This window comes from Vanessa cardui, chromosome 1, assembly GCF_905220365.1.
Source record: "Vanessa cardui chromosome 1, ilVanCard2.1, whole genome shotgun sequence".
Lineage (NCBI taxonomy): Eukaryota > Metazoa > Arthropoda > Insecta > Lepidoptera > Nymphalidae > Vanessa > Vanessa cardui.
In genome coordinates, this window is record NC_061123.1 from 2,421,697 (window position 1) to 2,434,047 (window position 12,351).

Here is a 12,351-nt window from a genome sequence, read left to right on the forward strand (position 1 = left end):
GAGTTTATCTCTATAACTCTAACTATTCTAAAGAGAAATTTCAAATCCGTTTAGTTCCTTGAGTGCGTAAGAATAGGTAAGAAATTTTTATTTGATTTATACAATTAGTAGGAATAATGAACAATTAATATATTTCTAGTGCGATGATATTTTGCAGAGTAAATAGTATCGCACTAATCTCATCTCCTGGGGGTGTCGTTAGATTAGGGGATTTATGTTAAGCTCATCAATCAATCGAACGCGTATGTAATCACCCATACAGGTGGCAGGAAATCCGACAGAAGAATTCCCATGGTGGGTCAGAGTTAGGTGGAGTTAAACTTTGCCACATTCCTTTTAATACTTCTCAGAACACTGACCACGTAAATGAGGGGAAAACGCGGGTTAATAAAATGGTCATGACATTGATTACAACATTTCTTAAATAAATTATTTTTTAACAACAAATTAATTTTATAAAGTGATCAGTAATTATTTCGTCTCACTGTAAAGTAAAAGTAAAGTAACAGCCTGTAAATTTCCCACTGCTGGGATAAGTCCTCCTCTTCTATTAAGGAGAGGGTTTGGAACATATTTTACCATGCTGTTCCAATGCGAGTTGGTGGAATTCACATGTGGCAGAATTTCGGCGAAATTAGACACATGCAGGTTTCCTCACAATATTTTCCTTCACCGCCGAGCACGAGATGAATTATAAACACAAATTAAGCACATATGTATAGTGGTGCTTGCCTGGGTTTGAATCAGTTAAGATGCAAGCGTTCTAACCACTGGGCCATCTCAGCTCTCTCACTGATTACAAGTTAATTATGATTTGAAAGAAGATACAGTTTTGCTTTTTTGACTTCTATAACTCATATAGCAAAGTAAAACAAAAGGCAGATAGTGATCATACATACATTACCAGTCTGTAAATTTTCCACTGCTGGGCTTAGGTCTCTTCTCTCGCGTAATAGAAAGTTTGGAGCATGTTCCACCACGCACCGGACATATATAGCCCAATTTCGTTAAAATTAAAAACCTGCATTTTTATTAACGATCTTCACCACCGAACGCGAGATGAATTATAAACTGAAATTAAGCACATGAAAATCAGTGGTGCCTGCCGGGGTTTGAACCCACAATCATCTCTGGGCTGGGCCATCTCGAATCCTTAATGGAGATCAAGAAACATCAAATCCAAAAAAAAAATACTATGTGTGCAGTAATATTACAATTTGTTATTAATCAATAATTAAAGTGACGTCACCGAAAAGACGCCTCCTTTCGAACCACCGGAAATTTGTATTCGCTTTTATCGCTTCACTTTAAAGTTACATGCGCTCCAACAATCTTTTTCTTTATAGTCTGAATCCTATAGGAATTAGGATGCATATTAATGTATTTGAAATAATAATGAGTAGATATTCTAATATAGATTTAATGTAATGATTTTTACTTCAGCAGTTACATAGTAAGTCGCAGAATAAAGCTTGTCTTCGTGTCGGTCGAGAGCTTTGCTCGTCCAACCGCAGACGTGGCGGATTCATTGCCTGCATTTCCATAAAGGGCGCGAGTTATAAAGAATTAAGACTAATATACATAATTAACATTATAAATGAATAAATATTACACAACATCACATACATTACTCCGATCCCAATGTAAGTAGCTAAAGCACTTGTGTTATGGAAAATCAGAAGTAACGTAACCACAGACACCCAGTACCAAAACAACATAGGAAACTAATGAACTTTTTCTACATCGACTCGGCCGAGAATCGAACCCGAGACCTCGGAGAAGCGTACCCATGAAAACCTGTGTACACACTACTCGACAACAGTGGTCGTCACGGTTATAAAAAAAATATTTATTTTACACACTATTATAAGCTAATTTAATACAACACAACCACAAGTATATGTTTTCCTTTATATATGTATCTTAATATATAAAAATCCAGTGTCACAATGTATGTTCCCAGTGAACTCTTCACCAACTCAACCGATATTGATGAAATTTGGCATTTATGTGTAATTTGGTCCAACTTAAGAGATAGGATAGTTTTCATTTCGATTAATGGCCTCAATGATTTATAAATAACAATAAACTGATTATCAAAGTTGATTGTTGTTATTAATTGTAAGTTACGAAAATTTCGAACAGATGGCGCCTCACATAGGATTTTTTACAGAAATCTGTCAGACCGTTTATCGTTAACTTATCATAGATGGCGCTACCGTTGAATTTTAGATTTCATTTTCCACTACACGTGGTGCTGGCCATTTTTTGATCGATACTCTCTGTGACATCGCTTTTTCTGGATCATTTTTCATTTTATTTTCATTTGTTGTATATTATTTTGGATATCTATATAGCTACTAATTTACAGTTACATAATGCAGTGAAATATAAGAACAACAAAATAATAGTACAAGGAATTTATTCACATAAAATTTTCAGTAAAATGCCACCAAAAAAATCTAACCTCAACAATGCCCGTAGCAAAAAAGCTCGACAACGGCGTCTTGAAAGAGCTCACGAATCAGTCGAACAAAGAGCAGAAAGAAATGAAGCTCAAAGAATTCGCATAGCTGATATTCGTGCGCATGAATCAAGAGAACAGCGTGATAATCGTCTCCAAGAATATTTATCGAGAACAAGAGCTGCACGTGGACAACACATAGATTCAATTAGAGAACGAGACCGAGAAAGGCAGCGAACCAGTCGTGCATTAACACGTGAATCATTTGTTCGTCTTGGGTTTAATTATGCACCAGACATTAATTACTCAGCTGATCCCAATGTTACTATCGGTGCGATGAACAAAATATGCAAACATTGTCAGGCGTTAAAATTTCGAAATGAATCACCTGGCATGTGTTGTGCCTCAGGGAAAGTTGTATTATTACCACTCCCTACTCCGCCTGAACCTTTGAAATCTCTTCTTTCTAGCATTTCAAATGATTCAAAATTATTTTTGCGTAAGACACGAAAGTTTAATTCTTGCTTTCAAATGACATCATTTGGAGCTTAAAAAATTTGCGATCTCTCAACTGATGATCGTAATTTTGAAACAACATTTAAAATACAAGGACAAGTGTACCATAAAATAGGGTCATTGATGCCAATGCCAAATGAAGATCCAAAATTTCTCCAAATCTATTTTATGGGCAGTTGTGAAGAACGTGTGACAACGTGATGCCAGTATAATTTTATTGAACAAGCAGAAGAGAGATCAATTGTAGTATCGTTAGAAATTTTTTTGGAGAACCGTAATCATCTGATTTAATTGTTTAAAAGAGTATCACCACAATTAAAAGGTGACAATTATCAAATCGTCATTAAAGCTGACAAAGTACCATCGGGAGGACACGCAGGCAGGTTCAATGCGCCAACTGTAGATGAAGTTGCGATTATTATGGTCGGTGATCCAGTTGACAATGCATGTCTAAAACAATCATTTTTATGGAGAAACGTCAAAACTCTAAGATTGACAAAAAACATGCGAGTACAACTCCAAAATGATCCGGCAGCACGAGTATTTTCTCAGCAATTATTAGATATTGGAAACGGTGAAGTACAATTTTATCAAGATACCCAATGCATAAAATTACCAGAACATTTCTGTACTGTTGTTCAAACTAAAAATGAACTGATCGAAAGTGTATTCCCAGATATAATAAATAACTATCTAAATCATAATTGGCTTAGTAGTCGTGCTATTATGGCAGCGAAAAATGTTGATGTAGATCTAATTGACTACCAGATACAACAACTATTCAGGTGATTTGATGTCGTTCAAGTCAATCGACACTACTGTTGATGAAAATGAAGCAGTGAATTTTCCAATTGAATTTTTAAATTCTTTAGACACAACAGGAATGCCTCCACACAATCTTCGAATCAAAATTGGATCACCGATTATTCTTCTGCGTAATTTGAACCCCCCTAAACTATGCAACGGTACACGTTTGGTAATAAAAAAAATTACCGGAAATGTTCTCGAAGCAACTATTTTGACAGGAAAGTTTAAAGGAGAAATCGTTCTGTTACCACGCATTCCAATGATACCGTCAGATTCTCCAATACCATTTAAAAGACTGCAATGTCCTATTCGTTTAGCTTTCGCGATGACTATAAATATGTCACAAGGCCAAACAATGTCTATTTGCAGCTTAGATTTAGAGAATCCATGTTTCTCCCATGGGCAAATTATACGTGGCCTGTTCACGTGTAGGAAGACCATCAAGTTTATTTGTGCTAACAAAAGACAGGTTGACCAAAAATATTGTACATCGACTGGCGCTTCAGTAAACTTTAATGTGAATTATTTTAATTAAAGGTTATCAGAGTATTTATAAATAAAATGAAATTAAAAATGCTATGTTAATTTGTGTTAAATTTTGTCTTTTAAATCCTTCCTTAATCACTCAGCCACAGCAACGCGTGGCCGGGTCTGCTAGTATATATATATATATATTGTAAGCGAGTAACAATAAATTCAATGTAGTAAATAGTCAAGTTTCTTTTTGTTATTCATTGATTATTTTTTTTTATGGTACAATATTTAAGACGGACACACATACATGTATTTCTTTTTTTAAAAGTCTATTAACGGACCCCCTTATTTTCTTGTGAAATTAATGAGATAACTGGGCAGTATTGAAATATATATTTGTTGGAGAACTATTATTAAACTTAAATTTCTTTTACTATCGTAATTTACAATATATCATAATACACATAATCATTACGGATAGATCCGTTAGTAAAGATTTTCCAGAAATCAGACATCGGATAAGTTAAATACTTATTAAAACCGGTAATCTTTGAAAGGATTGGGTCCGATAGAGTTAAAATTTGGCAAGCGTATTCCCTGCTTCGCGTAAACAAGCCGCACCCAGGAGTTTAAGAGGATTAAGGAGTTGAGTGACACATAATCCATGTGTGTGATGTGAAATCGCGGTTAACAACTCATATACATATAAACAAAGGTTTACATAGAATTTATTTTAATATTCTGACCCATTTCGAAATTGAATCATTCAAATAACGCAAATCAAAATATATTTTATTCAAATTTTATACACTTTCTACACAGCTTTATTAAGTCACTAGCGGCCTGCCCCGACTTCGCACGGGTGCAATGCTGATACTAAATATATCACAGTATTTGTTTATTTACGACATCACATTAGAATAGATTACATTGTCCATGTACTATATCCAAAAATCTTTGTCTCAAATCACTATATTTATTAAAAACTGCAACAAAATCCGTTGCATAGTTGTTTTAAATCTAACCATACGTAGGGACAGACAGTGGTAAGTCGCTTTAGTTTATAAAATGAAAAGATTATTACCAGCATTTGAATTATGATGATTATGATTTTACTTGGTCTGGGTAAGGAACACGCAGTCATCAGATCTGATAGCGAACAGCAGTATTCCGTATTGCTATATTCGGCCTTGAATTGTGCCAGATTATCTACAGGCAATAAGGACATTATATCTAGGTTCCAAGGGTGTAGCGAATTCGCTAGAATTCCACTCTTGTTAATTTTGAGTATAAATAATAATGAGCAAGTAAAAATAATAAGAAATCTAAAATCTGTTAGATAAATATATCCGGTAAAGAAAGTGATATTATGTAACAAACAAAAAAATAAGGCCATAATTGATAACGTCCTTAACAGTCCGCTAATAATAAAATACCAGCTTATGGTAACCAGCGCCTAAGCTAAAGTTATAGTGGCTTAGTGACCATGCATTAATTACATTACTTAATATGTAGTTGCCTCGTTGGTCTAGTTGCCAGATATGAAGTCGCAGACCCTTAGGTCCTGCTTTCAAAGCCCTAGTTCAGGCCGATAAAAAGTTATTGGAAGTTTGATAGAAAATTCAGTATCAGTCCAGTTTTGTAAGAACGTGAAGCCGTTGGTTCAGCGCTTGGAGTCTTTTCGCTCGTGTCATATTTGCTGTCCCATTGAATCAAGTGTGTTGGAGACTAAAAGTGCACCTGTGTTTTGGCACAAATTTAGTAGTAGTAGTTTCCCATGAGAACAGTACGATATCATCATCATCGTAAAAGAAAATCTCGTCAATTCTGTTATTTTTTAAATAAATCTGAGTTGGTGACATTACAAACCAAGATGAGAATGCGAAAACAATTAACGATGCGTTCGTCGAAAACAGTTTTAGGATCTCACTTGGATATACAAGTGATAATAATACATACATTACAACACTTTAGCTCTGTCGGTGTTAAAATTAAATACACAATTATGATAATTATAATTAGTACGTATAATAATAATTCGACCTAAATAATGTTACATTTTCAATTTGTATCCGTTTAATATGGATAAAATAAACGAGTAAACACAAACATTGCCATAATAACAAAAATATTTATAAAAAATAAACATGCGATGTCGAGAAAAGCTTAATTTGGAATTAATTTGGAAAGATATCTTAAGAGTTTTCTCCACCGTCTTAAATTAGATATTTTATTTTTGAGCGATAACTCGACTCTCTATTATGATATATGATTATAACTTCAGAATTTTCTGTAGTATATTTAGTATAGGTAATAACAGGTTATTTGACAATGCGAAAAATAAAGTATTTAAAAATGGTTACTTGGTTATAATCGAAAAATGAATATAATATTTTATTTATTCAAAAATCCATAAATAAAAATGCATTTTTTTAAACGTTTGTCATGTGATACAAAACGCTCCAGATTGGCCGGGGCTTATGATGAAGTCACGATAACTATTAAAGAAATGAAATTCGTTAGTAATGGGATAGGAGCACTTTTACCCCTCTTACTGTCACAATTGCCTAAACCATAAAATTATTACAGGATTACGCACTTCGGTTAAAAAGGTCAGGTTTCTACGATTATTTATCCAATCCAATTATATTTAATGAGTAGGGTCACTGTAACTTGATTTTATTTTTCATTTAATATTTACCTACGGTTTACCATAAATAGTCAGGTTGATTACAAATTATAGCTCATTCTTCAAGCTATAAGGTCCATCACCTCTGTCGGTAAGTCACTACAATTATAGGATTATAGAAATAATTATATGTTAGTTTTAGATAAACATTTCTTACAATGCCACTTTGTACAAGTCGTGCGATCAAGCACTTTGCCAATTACAAAATAGTTGGGGTCGCAGCATGTGTTTTCCTTCAATTCTCCTCTATTATTCATCATCGGATTGCTAACATCTAACTCTTTTATTTCCATAACACAGTTCAACCACGCCTTATTAGGCTAATACTAATCGCATAAAATGAAAAAAAAATCAGTGCGAGTCACGTCTTCCAAGAAGACGAAAAGCTTGACGTCCAGCGAAGATCTGATGTTTAGTAAAAAATGTTAAATATAAAGCGCCAAAATGTATAAATGTAGATTTTGAGCCCGTGGATTTTGATAAATAAATCATTAAGATAATTTAGATTGAATTCGTTTAAAAAATCATCCTTTTGTATTTCCCTTTTCCGTTTAGACACAATGTCGAACAGATTGTTCGCTTCAAAATGAAACAATTGTCTACGTCATTTTTCACGTATCAATTGCGTTGATCACGTCACGTATTGAATACCCACGTCACTTTTCACGATTACCATATTGTGTACGTCATTTTTAATTTCTTGATCGTTGATACGTGATATATCGATGTTTCCATGCATTTTGTTAAATTTTGCAAACGAATTTTTCAATAAATATATAATTTGTCCAGCTATACCAACTTTCCCAATTTCAGACTAACAACAACAACAACAACAACAGCCTGTAAATTCCCGCTGCTGGGCTAAAGAACTCCTCTCACTTTGAGGAGAAGGTTTGAAAAATATTCCACCACACCGTTCCAATGAGGGTTGGTGGAATACATATGTGGCAGAATTTCTATGAAATTAGACACTTGCAGGTTGCCTCATAATATTTTCCTTCATCGCCGAACACGAGTCATTGGGCCATCTCGGCTCAATGGCTAGAACGCGTGCATCAGTTTCAGTCCATATCATCATATTTTTGTGCTCAATACCACAAGTGTAATTAGTATTCGGGCTTTATTAGATAAACATTATATAACAATTTACCTAACAGTTTCTAAATTAGGAGATCATTACCAATTATACTGTGAATAACGACGAATTTATTACACATTATAACCGGAATCATCCGGATATTAGACAAATGTGTGCCTAATTTCCTGTTTAAATATTATCAACATGAAAATTAAAGCATACACGTCTTGGCACATGAAACACATGTATATATACGCGTAAATATTTGTGCCATCTCTGTTCCCTCGCTTTAGCCGCTGGAATGATAATCCAACACGATTGGAGACAGTTTAACCGCAGGAGAAACGACTTTCTGTGATTTCCAAAGCACAGGAGTGTTGACATTACTATCTGGACTGCTACTGAGTTTTTTTGACGAAATCAGCTCAGTCAGTCTTATAAAATAAGTTAGATACTAGATCAACAAGGTATTTAGATATGAATATGAATTAACGTAGTATGACATTTTTAAGTTTTTGAGGACAGGAGACGTAGCTGGAAAACAAATGATTCTAACTCAAACGGAAAGTATGGCTACTCAAGGTTTGCTCTGAATTTTAATCGTCACTAAGAGATGAAACTCTTCTTCAAAATCGGTACGTTGTATGAACACATTGCTCAATAAATCTTTCTTGGGGTAAGGTATCCGTTTCTATAATAAAATTCCGCAGACATTTTTAACTTTGCCGTTTCGTAAATTCAAATCGTTTGTTAAAAATACTTTGGTAAAAAAGGCATATTATTCGATACAAGATTTTGTAGATGATAAAAAAGCGTGGAATTAGTACCTGTTGACTTCCAGGCAGGATACATTACATACATTTATAATTGTATTTAACTAATATGATTGTATCTTTTAAATGTTGAAAAAGAGTAACTACTGAGTTTCTTGCCGGTTCTTCTTGGTAGAATCTAGTTTTGGAACCGGTGGTAGCTTCATTTGTTAATTGACGATTCAAAAGTGCTTGTAAAAGCCCACTTGAATAAAGTTTATTTTGTGTTTTTTTGATTTTTTTTTATGGTTTCTCTTGTTCTCTTAAACAATACTCGTGACTTGCTTTTATTGATAAATTGTAATATTCATTGCATAAATAATGAAAAACTGTGACATTTTCATATAAATTTATTTACTATATCAGTATATACTTTCCGAACAATACCTGTATTATAAAAAAAAATATCAAAAATTTCCCTTGCGTCTGAATAAAAATCCCTCTATAGAGCTAATTACATTTTTTATATTTTATGCCACAAATGCAACGTCTTAAATTAGATATTTTATGTTTGAGCGATAACTCGACTCTCTATCATGATATGTGATTATAACTTCAGAATATTCTGTAGTATATTTAGTATACGTAATAAAAGGCTATTTGACAATGCGAAAAATAAAGTATTGAAAAATGGTTACTTATAAACGAAAGTTGAAAATAACATTTAATTTACTCAAAAATCCATAAATAAAAATGCATTTTTTTAATCGTTTGTCATGTGATTCAAAACGCTCCTGATTGGCCGGGGGCTTATGATGAAGTCACTTGCTTGTAAACCTTGTTTGCGATATGTACCACAGATTAAAATACAGGATACTTATTATATACATCTAGTTATGAATTCATGTGCTCGAAGATGATAACTATTAAAGAAATGAAATTCGTTAGTAATGGGATAGGAGCACTTTTACCCCTCTTACTGTCACAATTGCCTAAACCATAAAATTATTACAGGATTACGCACTTCGGTTAAAAAGGTCAGGTTTCTACGATTATTTATCCAATCCAATTATATTTAATGAGTAGGGTCACTGCGCCTTGATTTTATTTTTCGTTTAATATTTGCCTATGGCTTACCATCAATAGTCTGGTTGGTTACAAATTATAGCTCATTCTTCAAACTATAAGGTCCGTCACCTCCGTCGGTAAGTCACTACAATTATAGGATTATAGAAATAATTATATGTTAGTTTTAGATAAACATTTATTACAGTGCCACTTTGTATAAGTTGTGCGATCAGCCCTTTGCCAATTACAAAATAGTTGAGGTCGCAGCATGTGTTTTCCTTCCATTCTCCTCTATTATTCATCATCTGATTGCTAACATCCATCTCTTTAATTTCCATAACACAGTTCAACCACGTCTTATTAGGTCGTCCTCTTTCAATCTATACTCGTGCTCGTCACTCATTTACGTAAGTCTTATTTTATTAATGAAATTAAATAAAAAAAACATGTACCTCTCGTAATGGACTATCAATCTGGAAAGCTACCTAAGTATAACACTAATAATTAAATATTAATGAAAATTATTACGAAGCTTTTTTGAAACAAAACCTTTGTCACACGTCTTCCAAGAAGACGACAAGCTTGAAGTCCAGCGAAGATCTGATGTTTAGTAAAAAATGTTAAATATAAAGCGCCAAAATGTATAAATGTAGATTTCGAGCCCGTGGATTTTGATAAATAAATCATTAAGATAATTTAGATTGAATTCGTTTAAAAAATCATCCTTTTGTATTTCCCTTTTCCGTTTAGACACAATGTCGAACAGATTGTTCGCTTTAAAATGAAACAATTGTCTACGTCATTTTTCACGTATCAATTGCGTTGATCACGTCACGTATTGAATACCCACGTCACTTTTCACGATTACCATATTGTGTACGTCATTTTTAATTTCTTGATCGTTGATACGTGATATATCGATGTTTCCATGCATTTTGTTAAATTTTGCAAACGAATTTTTCAATAAATATATAATTTGTCCAGCTATACCAACTTTCCCAATTTCAGACTAACAACAACAACAACAACAACAGCCTGTAAATTCCCGCTGCTGGGCTAAAGGCCTCCTCTCACTTTGAGGAGAAGGTTTGGAACATATTCCACCACACCGTTCCAATGAGGGTTGGTGGAATACAGATGTGGCAGAATTTCTATGAAATTAGACACATGCAGGTTTCCTCACGATGTTTTCCTTCATCACCGAGCACGAGATGAATAATAAGCACATATTAAGCACATTAATATTCAGCGGTGCTTGACTAGGTTTCAACCCGCAATCATCGGTTAAGATGCACGAGTTTCAGTCCATATCATCATATTTTTGTGCTCAATATCACAAGTGTAATTATTATCCGGGCTTTATTAGACAGACATTACATAACAATTTACCTAACAGTTTCTAAATTAGGAGATCATTACCGATTATACTGTGAATAACGACGAATTTATTACACATTATAACCGGAATCATCCGGATATTAGACAAATGTGTGCCTAATTTCCTGTTTAAATATTATCAACATGAAAATTAAAGCATACACGTCTTGGCACATGAAACACATGTATATATACGCGTAAATATTTGTGCCATCTCTGTTCCCTCGCTTTAGCCGCTGGAATGATAATCCAACACGATTGGAGACAGTTTAACCGCAGGAGAAACGACTTTCTGTGATTTCCAAAGCACAGGAGTGTTGACATTATTATTTGGACTGCTACAGATTTTTTTTTTACGAAATCAGCTCAGTCAGTCTTATAAAATAAGTTAGATACTAGATCAACAAGGTATTTAGATATGAATATGAATTAACTTAGTATGACATTTTTAAGTTTTTGAGGACAGGAGACGTAGCTGGAAAACAAATGATTCTAACTCAAACGGAAAGTATGGCTACTCAAGGTTTGCTCTGAATTTTATTCCTCACTAAGAGATGGAACTCTTCCTCAAAATCGGTACGTTGTATGAACACATTGCTCAATAAATCTTTCTTGGGGTAAGGTATCCGTTTCTATAATAAAATTCCGCAGACATTTTTAACTTTGCCGTTTCGTAAATTCAAATCGTTTGTAAAAAATACTTTGGTAAAAAAGGCATATTATTCGAGACAATATTTTGTAGATGAAAAAAAGCGTGAAATAAATACCTGCTGACTTCCACGCAGGATATATTAATTGAAATAATTGTATTAACTAACATGACTTTGTATTTTTTAAATGTTGAAAAGAGTAACTACTGAGTTTCTTGCCGGTTCTTCTCGGTAGAATCTACTTTCGGAACCGGTGGTAGCTTCACTTAATTGTTAATTGACGATTCAAAAGTGCTTGTAAAAGCCCACTTGATTAAAGTTTATTTTGATTTTTTTTATGGTTTATCTTGTTCTCTAAAACAATCCTCGTGACTTTTTATCGATAAACTAGCTGACCCGGCAAACTTCGTACTGCCACAATCGAAATACTTAAATAGTCCAAATGTGATGAGCATAGAAACCATTGCACGCAGCGA